The sequence below is a fragment of the Maylandia zebra genome, linkage group LG5 (genome assembly GCF_041146795.1).
Source record: "Maylandia zebra isolate NMK-2024a linkage group LG5, Mzebra_GT3a, whole genome shotgun sequence".
NCBI classification, from domain to species: domain Eukaryota; kingdom Metazoa; phylum Chordata; class Actinopteri; order Cichliformes; family Cichlidae; genus Maylandia; species Maylandia zebra.
Window position 1 is genome coordinate 42932924 of NC_135171.1, and position 15858 is coordinate 42948781.

The 15858-nt window shown below is 46.9% G+C and overlaps 1 long non-coding RNA gene across 2 annotated transcripts; it reads left to right on the forward strand.

Moving 5' to 3' along the window:
* Window positions 1-5010: 5010 nt before the first annotated feature.
* LOC143418778 (uncharacterized) lies at window positions 5011-8358 on the forward strand. Of its 2 annotated transcripts, XR_013098795.1 has the most exons (5): window positions 5011-5186; window positions 5623-5726; window positions 5836-6004; window positions 6115-6179; window positions 8141-8358. It is a non-coding gene; the product is annotated as an uncharacterized LOC143418778 (long non-coding RNA). The 2 variants fall into 2 exon arrangements; XR_013098794.1 differs by lacking the exon at window positions 5011-5186 and having other exon boundaries at window positions 5260-5726.
* Window positions 8359-15858: the final 7500 nt, after the last annotated feature.

Consider the following 15858-nt stretch of genomic DNA (forward strand, 5'->3'; position numbering starts at 1 on the left):
AATTGGGACTTGATTATGCCAGCAAATGTGTGTTTAGGATGCAGGCTCGTTTTGAACAGAAGGGCATGTGTGTCTGTGGGCTTGAAAAAAACTTTTATATCCAATTTCTGGTCATTAAGGAAATTGGGGCCCTTGAATGTGGTTGTATCTAAAAAGTCAATTGAGGTTTTGTTGATGGTTGATTTTAGTTTAATGGAAGCATTGTGGTCATTAAGAGTCCTCAAAAACACTTCAAAATCCTGCTCTGAATGTTGCCAAATACCCCAGATGTCATCTAAGAATCGGTAATAGTGCAGTGGTTTTTTCACACACTTATTAAGGGCCAAGGTTTCCCACTCAGCCATAAAAATGTTGGCATACGCCGGTGCAAACTTTTTCCCCATGGCAGTCCCCTTTATCTGCAAATAGAAGTCTCCGTTAAACTCAAAATCATTCCTCATCAGATTGATTTCCAATAGCTGTAACAGTTCTTTATCTGGTCTCTTCTTATTTGGATATTTTTGGAAAATTCTCCTAATGGAGTTGATTCCCTCCCCGATGTCTATGTTTGTATAAAGACTATCAATATCCATGGAGAACAGAAAAGAGTCAACGGGCACCTCTATTTGTTTGACTTTCTCAACAAAGTCATACGTGTCCTTTATATAGCTTGCGTGTCTTATGGACAAGGGATTCAGAAAATGGTCCAAGTATTCGGCTGTGTAATATGTCTCACTGTCACAGTCCGAGACAATAGGTCTACCTGGAGGGACCTGGAAAGGAATACTCCACTTAGTGGGCTCCTTATGGATTTTTGGAAGCATATAAAAGAGTCTTCCCCGTGGTTCAGAGGACCCGAGTAAATAGTTCCTTTGCTTAATGTTGATGAATTTCTTTTGATGTAGATTATTAATAATTTTCTCCACTATTGGCATTGTTTCTAAATAGATGGGTTTTTTTAATTTCTTATAATATGTTTTATCATTAAGTTGCCTGTAGCCCTCCTCCAGATATTGTTCTCTGTCGAGAATAACCACAGCACTACCTTTGTCTGCCGGTTTTATGATGATTTGTTTGTTTGTTTTCAATTCCGTTAGCGCTTTTGTTTCCTCTGATGTTAAATTGGGTTTAATGCGGTCTATACGGAATTGGTTCTGGAAGTATTCGTGGTCCGCTTTCACCAAGGTCAGAACCTGTGGTGGAAGCTGACCAATGGGCGGAGACCAGTCCGATTTTGGAGTGAAAGGCCGTGGTTCCGAATTGGTCTTATCTCTATAAAATATGGCCAATTTGACCCGTCTGTGATACTGTTGGATGTCATATTTACACTGTAGTCGTAAATTTCTATTGTAGCCTTTCGTCGGTATAAAGGTAAGGCCTCTATTTAACAGGGTCCTCTGAGCAGTGGTAGGTTGAAATGTTTTAGACAAGTTCATCACACCATCAATTACATTCTTTTCATCATCACTCACCCCCCCCCAATGTACAGGGCTTATGGGGATTGTCCGTTTAGGTACATCTCCCAGTGTTGTAGCATGGCTTCAGATGTACCACGTGACCAATGAATGTCGTCACCTTCTGTGGTGAAAATGTCTGGAGTGAGAGCTGGGATGTGGTTCTTTAAGCCTGTAATGAAAGCATTCAGGTGCAGTAACGTGTCTTGTTCTACCTGAGGAAGGGCAGAAGAAAAGTTAATTTCAGGCACAAAAATGTCAGCTTCAGGGAACTTTTCTCGAGCTGCTCTCAGTGCCCTTTTCAGCTCCAGTATTGGCACATTTTTGTCTCTTTGTGATCTATTGTTAATTCCAAAGGACAGGACCAGTGTTGTGACTGATGTGTCAGTGGTGGCTCTCTCCAGCAGATTCTCAGCATGCCACCATTTGGCTCCCGGGAAGCTGTCGATCTGCAGGCTGTCATCTGCAAAGGGAGGAAGTCTGCTGACGTTGGAATCGCCGACGATGATCCAAGGCTCCTTGATGTGTAGATGCCAGTCTTTCAGTTTCTTGCGGGTGTTGGGATGTCTTGTTGGGGTCCGCACCTGCTGTTCTGATGAGGCTGGTGAAGGAGGAGAAGACGATGGAGACGGTTCCTCTGTTATTCTCAATTGGAGTTGAGTCTGTACGCAGGAGTTTAGCCTGTCTACGTTGCTGCGACGTGGGCCCAGGTGAGTCACTCGTTGTGGTTCAGTCACTGTAGCTGTGTTATTTTGCTTTGTCTTTTGGGGGGTGGATTCCCCCTGTGTGAGGTCAAGCACCTCAGTGTTCATCTCCTCCACAGGTTGTGGTGGTTGGATGGGGGGAGAGAGAGGAGAAGGTGAAAACTCCTGGATTGGAGTCTCTTGGGATGTGACGACGGTCCCTTTCACTCTCTGGTCCCTCGGTGCCGCCGGAGCGGGTTCTGACATTTGTGGAGTCTCTGGAGGAGCGGTGAGTGTCGGTTCGCTCTCTTTGTCCTGCTCCCCCTCAGAAAAGGGTGACCAATCTCCAGTGACGTGGTCTGTCATTGTTGCAGATGTCGTCTTGGATGTGGTGATTGTGGCCGGTGGCTCATGGACCTGTGCAGAAATGGTTATACTGCGGCCGGCCCCGGTCTGAGGTTTGGTGCGTTGTGTGTGCGAAACAGTTTGTTCTGTTACCTCAGTAAGGGGTCCAATGATGTCCAGCTGGCCCATTCTCTCATTCCCCTGTGGCTGTCTCACGGGTTCGCTGGCAGTAGTCATCTCCACCGTTTCAGTGGCTGCTCTGAGCTCTGCCATCTTCACCATGATCTCTGCTCGGGCCTGCTCCAGGGATTCTGGTTGCAGGCGACGGCCCAGGTTCCTCTTGGCCCAGGACGTTGCTATCTCGAATGGGCCCCCCCAATCCTGTATAGGGAACTCAGAGAGTGTCTTAATTTCCTTCTCTATGCTCTGAGTGTAGTGCTCACGAAGGATTAAAATGGCTGTATGTGCCCAGTTTTTCGCATTTGCCTCAATCTTGTTTTGTGTCATTTTATTTGGGATGGCTGGTTTAATCACAGTCATTAGATTTTGGGTTATTTTGTTCAGAGAGGGAGGACCATTATCACCTGCCACATATTTCAGATGGTGTACCGCTTTAATTAGTCTGTGCATAATGCGAACCTTCATAGAAAAGTCAGGGTCATCTGATAATATTTTGTTAGCAGGGGGTCCAGCTCGTTCAGTTCGGGTGGGTTTTACGTACCGATTGTTCTGAGTTGTTCTCTGTTCAAATCGGCGGTCCCGTCCGGCCCGATTATTCTGCCGGGCTGCGTGGCGGTCTGTTGCCGGTTGCTCTCTTCTCCGGTTCCGCTGTGGTGCGTAAAAGAGATCTGGTTCATCGTAGCGGTGCTCACCTCTCCCGACCGATGCATACATCCTCCGGTTATCCCGAGATGGAAAGCTGTTACGCCGGGGTGATCTGCGTCTGTTCGCCCCAGTCGTCCAGCCGTCATTTCCTCTCTGATCCCAATTGTCCTGAGCTGTCATCTGTTGAAATCGCCGGTCCCGTCCGGTCCAACTTGCCTGTCGGGCTGTGTAGTGGTCTGTCGCTGGTCGTTCTCTCATTCGGCTCCGCTGAGGTGCGTGAAGGAGATCTGGTTCGTCGTAGCGGTGTTCACCTCTCACCACCGATGCATAAGTTCTCCGGTTGTCTCGAGGCGGAGAAATGTTCCGTCGTGGCGATCTGTCTCTGCCTGCCCCAGACGCCCAGCCGCGATCTCCTCTCCGGTCCCAATTGTCCTGGGTTGTTCTCTGTTCAAGTCGTCGGTCCCGTCCGGTCCCGTTTTCTTGTCGGGCTGCGTAGCGATCTATCGTCGGTTGTTCTCTCATTCGGCCTCGGTGTGATGCGTGAAAGAGATCGGATTCACCGTAGCGGTGCTCACCTCTCACAGCCGATGCATAAGTCCTCCGGCTGGTTCGAGAGGGAGAAATGTTCCGTCGGGGCGATCTGCGTCTGCCCGTCCAGCCGCGGTCTCCTCTCCGGTCCCCGCGCCGCCGAACAACGGTCCACTGTTCATCCGTAGCAAATGTGGGCATGGTTGTGTCCACTGATGTCCTTAGCAGTGTCGTGTGGTCACTTTTGACCGTGCTGCTAATGCTATTTGGTTCTGTGCTAACGGATCACTCGTACTGCTGACTTATGGTTACTGAGCGTTTTATTATTGCTCAAACTCAAAAAATCAGAAAATACATACATACAGATCAAGCCAATGTCGCGACGTTTCGGTTTGTGATAAACCTTCTTCAGGCTGGCTTGTAAAAGAAGCAAAAGAGTCCATATAATAGCGTCCGGTGCAGATTGTGTGTCGTACCAGAAACGTTCATACAGGTTGTGTGTGGATCGGACAACACTTCCCAGAATGACTAGGGTACCCGGGCATTTTTTGAAACAGTCAGCAGTCCACCCATTGGTGTGGCCCGCAGTGTCAGTCCGATCGGGGCTCTGATTGGTCACGCCCATGAATGCTGCTTTCACGGACCTCTGGAAAACTGACATGTCAGTGAACATGCTGCTTTCGCGGACCTCTGGAAAGCCGACATGTCCGTGAACATGTTGTAGATTCCCATCCCGGAACATGGGTGTGGAAAATGGCCGGACTCAGTCTTTTTAACATGTACAGTTGTTCAATATACATTCAATATACAATATACTATAATATAATGCAGTTCAATGTCCTGTCATGTCTCTCATTCAAGGAAAAGCAGTTTCAGATTGGTAATGAACCTTATGTACATAAAATGAATTCAAACAGGCAGTGAAAAGTCCCAGTGAGTGTACATAGTATTGATATGGCACACTGCCTGTTAATAATCCACAACAATAGATCTGTGAGGGTCCAATGCCCTCCACAAAGGGATTAAGAAGGCAGTAGTGGTTTCAATTACAAAACATGAGCATGCGGTATCCCTCAGTATATATTTGTTGTTCTGACCTTATGACCTCTGACATTCACACAGTTTTTTTATAAAATATAGAGAAATATATACACAATGCACAAGTGAGTGTTTCTCTCTCTTCCCATTAGGGCATAGTCACGGGGGGCCCCGGAGACACCCAAGTGAGCGTACAGGCGGCACGGGCCGGTTAGGGGAAAACAAATTTGGGAGTCCGGTCCCCGAAGGGGGCCGGGCTCCAATGCACAGACCACACCTGTTCTCCTCTCAGACGTTCAGGAGCCCCCAAAGTACACTTCAAATGGAGTTTAAGGTGAGTTTGTGTGAAAAAGGTTTAAGGTGGTATGGACCCCACTGAGGTTAAGTTAAGGGCCGAAATTGTCCCTTATGTTGGGCCCACTGAGGTTAGGATTAGGGCCTGTTTTAGGGGTAAGGGGAATAGCCAATAAGCTAATTGGATGGTTAGGTTTAGGTCTGGGGTTGACTTTTGCATAGGGGTAAATACGGTTAGGTTTAGGGCCAAATTTACCTCCTGCATGGGGTCCACTGAGGTTAGGTTAAGGGCCGGTTTCAGGGGTGGGGTTCTCCTCCACTGTCCTACACAGAAAACTGAAACATATCTCCTCAAGCACAAGAATGTAAACATGAGAGCAACAATAACAACTATACACAATGTCTTGGGTTTGGTTCACCTAAATCCCTTTTCATTGAGGCCTCTTGGGTGAACCGTGTCTAATTTGGCTATCCAGGTCTTTTCAGCTCTCCTCCTCAGCTGTGGTGTCCACCTCGGATTGAGCTGGATTACAGTTGCTGTAACAGAGTCCCAGCCGTGTGACAAAAAGTGTTTTACCAGGTATGTGTGAGTGTTCTTTTTATGTAGAATGTTATACCTGTGCTGAGTGAATCTAGTTAAGAGTGTGTTTCCCGTTTCACCCACATATTGGATTCCACACTTCTTACAGCTGATCAAGTACACACAATTTTTGGACCTTGGGGTACCTTTGCACAAAGACAAAAAAACATTGCCATTAAAACGACTGCGCAACCATTTACGGTGCTGGAAAAATTGCCCCTGGTCTCTGCGTCTAGGCTCAGAGAGAGGCGGAACCTTTGCTTTAATCAGGAGATCATGTAAGTTTTTATTTCTCCTGAAGGCTGCAATTACCTTATGATCTTGTAGCAATTGTGTATCCTGAGCAAATTTCTGGAAATTGTTCTTGATGACTCTGACCATTTTGCAGGTGGAGGGGGCATATGTGACAATCAGTGGGAGGAGAGGAGAGACATCAATGGGTTTAATTTGCAGGTAAGAGTTGAAGCACTGTCTTAAGAAGGAGCGAGAATACCCCCTAGTGGAGAGTGCTGAGAATAGGATTTTGACTGCTTTATCAAAATCAGTCCGCTGCGTGCAGATTCGGTGGAATCTGAGCAATTGGGACTTGATTATGCCAGCAAATGTGTGTTTAGGATGCAGGCTCGTTTTGAACAGAAGGGCATGTGTGTCTGTGGGCTTGAAAAAAACTTTTATATCCAATTTCTGGTCATTAAGGAAATTGGGGCCCTTGAATGTGGTTGTATCTAAAAAGTCAATTGAGGTTTTGTTGATGGTTGATTTTAGTTTAATGGAAGCATTGTGGTCATTAAGAGTCCTCAAAAACACTTCAAAATCCTGCTCTGAATGTTGCCAAATACCCCAGATGTCATCTAAGAATCGGTAATAGTGCAGTGGTTTTTTCACACACTTATTAAGGGCCAAGGTTTCCCACTCTGCCATAAAAATGTTGGCATACGCCGGTGCAAACTTTTTCCCCATGGCAGTCCCCTTTATCTGCAAATAGAAGTCTCCGTTAAACTCAAAATCATTCCTCATCAGATTGATTTCCAATAGCTGTAACAGTTCTTTATCTGGTCTCTTCTTATTTGGATATTTTTGGAAAATTCTCCTAATGGAGTTGATTCCCTCCCCGATGTCTATGTTTGTATAAAGACTATCAATATCCATGGAGAACAGAAAAGAGTCAACGGGCACCTCTATTTGTTTGACTTTCTCAACAAAGTCATACGTGTCCTTTATATAGCTTGCGTGTCTTATGGACAAGGGATTCAGAAAATGGTCCAAGTATTCGGCTGTGTAATATGTCTCACTGTCACAGTCCGAGACAATAGGTCTACCTGGAGGGACCTGGAAAGGAATACTCCACTTAGTGGGCTCCTTATGGATTTTTGGAAGCATATAAAAGAGTCTTCCCCGTGGTTCAGAGGACCCGAGTAAATAGTTCCTTTGCTTAATGTTGATGAATTTCTTTTGATGTAGATTATTAATAATTTTCTCCACTATTGGCATTGTTTCTAAATAGATGGGTTTTTTTAATTTTTTATAATATGTTTTATCATTAAGTTGCCTGTAGCCCTCCTCCAGATATTGTTCTCTGTCGAGAATAACCACAGCACTACCTTTGTCTGCCGGTTTTATGATGATTTGTTTGTTCGTTTTCAATTCCGTTAGCGCTTTTGTTTCCTCTGATGTTAAATTGGGTTTAATGTGGTCTATACGGAATTGGTTCTGGAAGTATTCGTGGTCCGCTTTCACCAAGGTCAGAACCTGTGGTGGAAGCTGACCAATGGGCGGAGACCAGTCCGATTTTGGAGTGAAAGGCCGTGGTTCCGAATTGGTCTTATCTCTATAAAATATGGCCAATTTAACCCGTCTGTGATACTGTTGGATGTCATATTTACACTGTAGTCGTAAATTTCTATTGTAGCCTTTCGTCGGTATAAAGGTAAGGCCTCTATTTAACAGGGTCCTCTGAGCAGTGGTAGGTTGAAATGTTTTAGACAAGTTCATCACACCATCAATTACATTCTTTTCATCATCACTCACCCCCCCCCAATGTACAGGGCTTATGGGGATTGTCCGTTTAGGTACATCTCCCAGTGTTGTAGCATGGCTTCAGATGTACCACGTGACCAATGAATGTCGTCACCTTCTGTGGTGAAAATGTCTGGAGTGAGAGCTGGGATGTGGTTCTTTAAGCCTGTAATGAAAGCATTCAGGTGCAGTAACGTGTCTTGTTCTACCTGAGGAAGGGCAGAAGAAAAGTTAATTTCAGGCACAAAAATGTCAGCTTCAGGGAACTTTTCTCGAGCTGCTCTCAGTGCCCTTTTCAGCTCCAGTATTGGCACATTTTTGTCTCTTTGTGATCTATTGTTAATTCCAAAGGACAGGACCAGTGTTGTCACTGATGTGTCAGTGGTGGCTCTCTCCAGCAGGTTCTCAGCATGCCACCATTTGGCTCCCGGGAAGCTGTCGATCTGCAGGCTGTCATCTGCAAAGGGAGGAAGTCTGCTGACGTTGGAATCGCCGACGATGATCCAAGGCTCCTTGATGTGTAGATGCCAGTCTTTCAGTTTCTTGCGGGTGTTGGGATGTCTTGTTGGGGTCCGCACCTGCTGTTCTGATGAGGCTGGTGAAGGAGGAGAAGACGATGGAGACGGTTCCTCTGTTATTCTCAATTGGAGTTGAGTCTGTACGCAGGAGTTTAGCCTGTCTACGTTGCTGCGACGTGGGCCCAGGTGAGTCACTCGTTGTGGTTCAGTCACTGTAGCTGTGTTATTTTGCTTTGTCTTTTGGGGGGTGGATTCCCCCTGTGTGAGGTCAAGCACCTCAGTGTTCATCTCCTCCACAGGTTGTGGTGGTTGGATGGGGGGAGAGAGAGGAGAAGGTGAAAACTCCTGGATTGGAGTCTCTTGGGATGTGACGACGGTCCCTTTCACTCTCTGGTCCCTCGGTGCCGCCGGAGCGGGTTCTGACATTTGTGGAGTCTCTGGAGGAGCGGTGAGTGTCGGTTCGCTCTCTTTGTCCTGCTCCCCCTCAGAAAAGGGTGACCAATCTCCAGTGACGTGGTCTGTCATTGTTGCAGATGTCGTCTTGGATGTGGTGATTGTGGCCGGTGGCTCATGGACCTGTGCAGAAATGGTTATACTGCGGCCGGCCCCGGTCTGAGGTTTGGTGCGTTGTGTGTGCGAAACAGTTTGTTCTGTTACCTCAGTAAGGGGTCCAATGATGTCCAGCTGGCCCATTCTCTCATTCCCCTGTGGCTGTCTCACGGGTTCGCTGGCAGTAGTCATCTCCACCGTTTCAGTGGCTGCTCTGAGCTCTGCCATCTTCACCATGATCTCTGCTCGGGCCTGCTCCAGGGATTCTGGTTGCAGGCGACGGCCCAGGTTCCTCTTGGCCCAGGACGTTGCTATCTCGAATGGGCCCCCCCAATCCTGTATAGGGAACTCAGAGAGTGTCTTAATTTCCTTCTCTATGCTCTGAGTGTAGTGCTCACGAAGGATTAAAATGGCTGTATGTGCCCAGTTTTTCGCATTTGCCTCAATCTTGTTTTGTGTCATTTTATTTGGGATGGCTGGTTTAATCACAGTCATTAGATTTTGGGTTATTTTGTTCAGAGAGGGAGGACCATTATCACCTGCCACATATTTCAGATGGTGTACCGCTTTAATTAGTCTGTGCATAATGCGAACCTTCATAGAAAAGTCAGGGTCATCTGATAATATTTTGTTAGCAGGGGGTCCAGCTCGTTCAGTTCGGGTGGGTTTTACGTACCGATTGTTCTGAGTTGTTCTCTGTTCAAATCGGCGGTCCCGTCCGGCCCGATTATTCTGCCGGGCTGCGTGGCGGTCTGTTGCCGGTTGCTCTCTTCTCCGGTTCCGCTGTGGTGCGTAAAAGAGATCTGGTTCATCGTAGCGGTGCTCACCTCTCCCGACCGATGCATACATCCTCCGGTTATCCCGAGATGGAAAGCTGTTACGCCGGGGTGATCTGCGTCTGTTCGCCCCAGTCGTCCAGCCGTCATTTCCTCTCTGATCCCAATTGTCCTGAGCTGTCATCTGTTGAAATCGCCGGTCCCGTCCGGTCCAACTTGCCTGTCGGGCTGTGTAGTGGTCTGTCGCTGGTCGTTCTCTCATTCGGCTCCGCTGAGGTGCGTGAAGGAGATCTGGTTCGTCGTAGCGGTGTTCACCTCTCACCACCGATGCATAAGTTCTCCGGTTGTCTCGAGGCGGAGAAATGTTCCGTCGTGGCGATCTGTCTCTGCCTGCCCCAGACGCCCAGCCGCGATCTCCTCTCCGGTCCCAATTGTCCTGGGTTGTTCTCTGTTCAAGTCGTCGGTCCCGTCCGGTCCCGTTTTCTTGTCGGGCTGCGTAGCGATCTATCGTCGGTTGTTCTCTCATTCGGCCTCGGTGTGATGCGTGAAAGAGATCGGATTCACCGTAGCGGTGCTCACCTCTCACAGCCGATGCATAAGTCCTCCGGCTGGTTCGAGAGGGAGAAATGTTCCGTCGGGGCGATCTGCGTCTGCCCGTCCAGCCGCGGTCTCCTCTCCGGTCCCCGCGCCGCCGAACAACGGTCCACTGTTCATCCGTAGCAAATGTGGGCATGGTTGTGTCCACTGATGTCCTTAGCAGTGTCGTGTGGTCACTTTTGACCGTGCTGCTAATGCTATTTGGTTCTGTGCTAACGGATCACTCGTACTGCTGACTTATGGTTACTGAGCGTTTTATTATTGCTCAAACTCAAAAAATCAGAAAATACATACATACAGATCAAGCCAATGTCGCGACGTTTCGGTTTGTGATAAACCTTCTTCAGGCTGGCTTGTAAAAGAAGCAAAAGAGTCCATATAATAGCGTCCGGTGCAGATTGTGTGTCGTACCAGAAACGTTCATACAGGTTGTGTGTGGATCGGACAACACTTCCCAGAATGACTAGGGTACCCGGGCATTTTTTGAAACAGTCAGCAGTCCACCCATTGGTGTGGCCCGCAGTGTCAGTCCGATCGAGGCTCTGATTGGTCACGCCCATGAATGCTGCTTTCACGGACCTCTGGAAAACTGACATGTCAGTGAACATGCTGCTTTCGCGGACCTCTGGAAAGCCGACATGTCCGTGAACATGTTGTAGATTCCCATCCCGGAACATGGGTGTGGAAAATGGCCGGACTCAGTCTTTTTAACATGTACAGTTGTTCAATATACATTCAATATACAATATACTATAATATAATGCAGTTCAATGTCCTGTCATGTCTCTCATTCAAGGAAAAGCAGTTTCAGATTGGTAATGAACCTTATGTACATAAAATGAATTCAAACAGGCAGTGAAAAGTCCCAGTGAGTGTACATAGTATTGATATGGCACACTGCCTGTTAATAATCCACAACAATAGATCTGTGAGGGTCCAATGCCCTCCACAAAGGGATTAAGAAGGCAGTAGTGGTTTCAATTACAAAACATGAGTATGCGGTATCCCTCAGTATATATTTGTTGTTCTGACCTTATGACCTCTGACATTCACACAGTTTTTTATAAAATATAGAGAAATATATACACCATGCACAAGTGAGTGTTTCTCTCTCTTCCCATTAGGGCATAGCCGTGGGGGGCCCCGGAGACACCCAAGTGAGCGTACAGGCGGCACGGGCCGGTTAGGGGAAAACAAATTTGGGAGTCCGGTCCCCGAAGGGGGCCGGGCTCCAATGCACAGACCACACCTGTTCTCCTCTCAGACGTTCAGGAGCCCCCAAAGTACACTTCAAATGGAGTTTAAGGTGAGTTTGTGTGAAAAAGGTTTAAGGTGGTATGGACCCCACTGAGGTTAAGTTAAGGGCCGAAATTGTCCCTTATGTTGGGCCCACTGAGGTTAGGATTAGGGCCTGTTTTAGGGGTAAGGGGAATAGCCAATAAGCTAATTGGATGGTTAGGTTTAGGTCTGGGGTTGACTTTTGCATAGGGGTAAATATGGTTAGGTTTAGGGCCAAATTTACCTCCTGCATGGGGTCCACTGAGGTTAGGTTAAGGGCCGGTTTCAGGGGTGGGGTTCTCCTCCACTGTCCTACACAGAAAACTGAAACATATCTCCTCAAGCACAAAAATGTAAACATGAGAGCAACAATAACAACTATACACAATGTCCTGGGTTTGGTTCACCTAAATCCCTTTTCATTGAGGCCTCTTGGGTGAACCGTGTCTAATTTGGCTATCCAGGTCTTTTCAGCTCTCCTCCTCAGCTGTGGTGTCCACCTCGGATTGAGCTGGATTACAGTTGCTGTAACAGAGTCCCAGCCGTGTGACAAAAAGTGTTTTACCAGGTATGTGTGAGTGTTCTTTTTATGTAGAATGTTATACCTGTGCTGAGTGAATCTAGTTAAGAGTGTGTTTCCCGTTTCACCCACATATTGGATTCCACATTTCTTACAGCTGATCAAGTACACACAATTTTTGGACCTTGGGGTACCTTTGCACAAAGACAGAAAAACATTGCCATTAAAACGACTGCGCAACCATTTACGGTGCTGGAAAAATTGCCCCTGGTCTCTGCGTCTAGGCTCAGAGAGAGGCGGAACCTTTGCTTTAATCAGGAGATCATGTAAGTTTTTATTTCTCCTGAAGGCTGCAATTACCTTATGATCTTGTAGCAATTGTGTATCCTGAGCAAATTTCTGGAAATTGTTCTTGATGACTCTGACCATTTTGCAGGTGGAGGGGGCATATGTGACAATCAGTGGGAGGAGAGGAGAGACATCAATGGGTTTAATTTGCAGGTAAGAGTTGAAGCACTGTCTTAAGAAGGAGCGAGAATACCCCCTAGTGGAGAGTGCTGAGAATAGGATTTTGACTGCTTTATCAAAATCAGTCCGCTGCGTGCAGATTCGGTGGAATCTGAGCAATTGGGACTTGATTATGCCAGCAAATGTGTGTTTAGGATGCAGGCTCGTTTTGAACAGAAGGGCATGTGTGTCTGTGGGCTTGAAAAAAACTTTTATATTCAATTTCTGGTCATTAAGGAAATTGGGGCCCTTGAATGTGGTTGTATCTAAAAAGTCAATTGAGGTTTTGTTGATGGTTGATTTTAGTTTAATGGAAGCATTGTGGTCATTAAGAGTCCTCAAAAACACTTCAAAATCCTGCTCTGAATGTTGCCAAATACCCCAGATGTCATCTAAGAATCGGTAATAGTGCAGTGGTTTTTTCACACACTTATTAAGGGCCAAGGTTTCCCACTCAGCCATAAAAATGTTGGCATACGCCGGTGCAAACTTTTTCCCCATGGCAGTCCCCTTTATCTGCAAATAGAAGTCTCCGTTAAACTCAAAATCATTCCTCATCAGATTGATTTCCAATAGCTGTAACAGTTCTTTATCTGGTCTCTTCTTATTTGGATATTTTTGGAAAATTCTCCTAATGGAGTTGATTCCCTCCCCGATGTCTATGTTTGTATAAAGACTATCAATATCCATGGAGAACAGAAAAGAGTCAACGGGCACCTCTATTTGTTTGACTTTCTCAACAAAGTCATACGTGTCCTTTATATAGCTTGCGTGTCTTATGGACAAGGGATTCAGAAAATGGTCCAAGTATTCGGCTGTGTAATATGTCTCACTGTCACAGTCCGAGACAATAGGTCTACCTGGAGGGACCTGGAAAGGAATACTCCACTTAGTGGGCTCCTTATGGATTTTTGGAAGCATATAAAAGAGTCTTCCCCGTGGTTCAGAGGACCCGAGTAAATAGTTCCTTTGCTTAATGTTGATGAATTTCTTTTGATGTAGATTATTAATAATTTTCTCCACTATTGGCATTGTTTCTAAATAGATGGGTTTTTTTAATTTCTTATAATATGTTTTATCATTAAGTTGCCTGTAGCCCTCCTCCAGATATTGTTCTCTGTCGAGAATAACCACAGCACTACCTTTGTCTGCCGGTTTTATGATGATTTGTTTGTTTGTTTTCAATTCCGTTAGCGCTTTTGTTTCCTCTGATGTTAAATTGGGTTTAATGCGGTCTATACGGAATTGGTTCTGGAAGTATTCGTGGTCCGCTTTCACCAAGGTCAGAACCTGTGGTGGAAGCTGACCAATGGGCGGAGACCAGTCCGATTTTGGAGTGAAAGGCCGTGGTTCCGAATTGGTCTTATCTCTATAAAATATGGCCAATTTGACCCGTCTGTGATACTGTTGGATGTCATATTTACACTGTAGTCGTAAATTTCTATTGTAGCCTTTCGTCGGTATAAAGGTAAGGCCTCTATTTAACAGGGTCCTCTGAGCAGTGGTAGGTTGAAATGTTTTAGACAAGTTCATCACACCATCAATTACATTCTTTTCATCATCACTCACCCCCCCCCAATGTACAGGGCTTATGGGGATTGTCCGTTTAGGTACATCTCCCAGTGTTGTAGCATGGCTTCAGATGTACCACGTGACCAATGAATGTCGTCACCTTCTGTGGTGAAAATGTCTGGAGTGAGAGCTGGGATGTGGTTCTTTAAGCCTGTAATGAAAGCATTCAGGTGCAGTAACGTGTCTTGTTCTACCTGAGGAAGGGCAGAAGAAAAGTTAATTTCAGGCACAAAAATGTCAGCTTCAGGGAACTTTTCTCGAGCTGCTCTCAGTGCCCTTTTCAGCTCCAGTATTGGCACATTTTTGTCTCTTTGTGATCTATTGTTAATTCCAAAGGACAGGACCAGTGTTGTGACTGATGTGTCAGTGGTGGCTCTCTCCAGCAGATTCTCAGCATGCCACCATTTGGCTCCCGGGAAGCTGTCGATCTGCAGGCTGTCATCTGCAAAGGGAGGAAGTCTGCTGACGTTGGAATCGCCGACGATGATCCAAGGCTCCTTGATGTGTAGATGCCAGTCTTTCAGTTTCTTGCGGGTGTTGGGATGTCTTGTTGGGGTCCGCACCTGCTGTTCTGATGAGGCTGGTGAAGGAGGAGAAGACGATGGAGACGGTTCCTCTGTTATTCTCAATTGGAGTTGAGTCTGTACGCAGGAGTTTAGCCTGTCTACGTTGCTGCGACGTGGGCCCAGGTGAGTCACTCGTTGTGGTTCAGTCACTGTAGCTGTGTTATTTTGCTTTGTCTTTTGGGGGGTGGATTCCCCCTGTGTGAGGTCAAGCACCTCAGTGTTCATCTCCTCCACAGGTTGTGGTGGTTGGATGGGGGGAGAGAGAGGAGAAGGTGAAAACTCCTGGATTGGAGTCTCTTGGGATGTGACGACGGTCCCTTTCACTCTCTGGTCCCTCGGTGCCGCCGGAGCGGGTTCTGACATTTGTGGAGTCTCTGGAGGAGCGGTGAGTGTCGGTTCGCTCTCTTTGTCCTGCTCCCCCTCAGAAAAGGGTGACCAATCTCCAGTGACGTGGTCTGTCATTGTTGCAGATGTCGTCTTGGATGTGGTGATTGTGGCCGGTGGCTCATGGACCTGTGCAGAAATGGTTATACTGCGGCCGGCCCCGGTCTGAGGTTTGGTGCGTTGTGTGTGCGAAACAGTTTGTTCTGTTACCTCAGTAAGGGGTCCAATGATGTCCAGCTGGCCCATTCTCTCATTCCCCTGTGGCTGTCTCACGGGTTCGCTGGCAGTAGTCATCTCCACCGTTTCAGTGGCTGCTCTGAGCTCTGCCATCTTCACCATGATCTCTGCTCGGGCCTGCTCCAGGGATTCTGGTTGCAGGCGACGGCCCAGGTTCCTCTTGGCCCAGGACGTTGCTATCTCGAATGGGCCCCCCCAATCCTGTATAGGGAACTCAGAGAGTGTCTTAATTTCCTTCTCTATGCTCTGAGTGTAGTGCTCACGAAGGATTAAAATGGCTGTATGTGCCCAGTTTTTCGCATTTGCCTCAATCTTGTTTTGTGTCATTTTATTTGGGATGGCTGGTTTAATCACAGTCATTAGATTTTGGGTTATTTTGTTCAGAGAGGGAGGACCATTATCACCTGCCACATATTTCAGATGGTGTACCGCTTTAATTAGTCTGTGCATAATGCGAACCTTCATAGAAAAGTCAGGGTCATCTGATAATATTTTGTTAGCAGGGGGTCCAGCTCGTTCAGTTCGGGTGGGTTTTACGTACCGATTGTTCTGAGTTGTTCTCTGTTCAAATCGGCGGTCCCGTCCGGCCCGATTATTCTGCCGGGCTGCGTG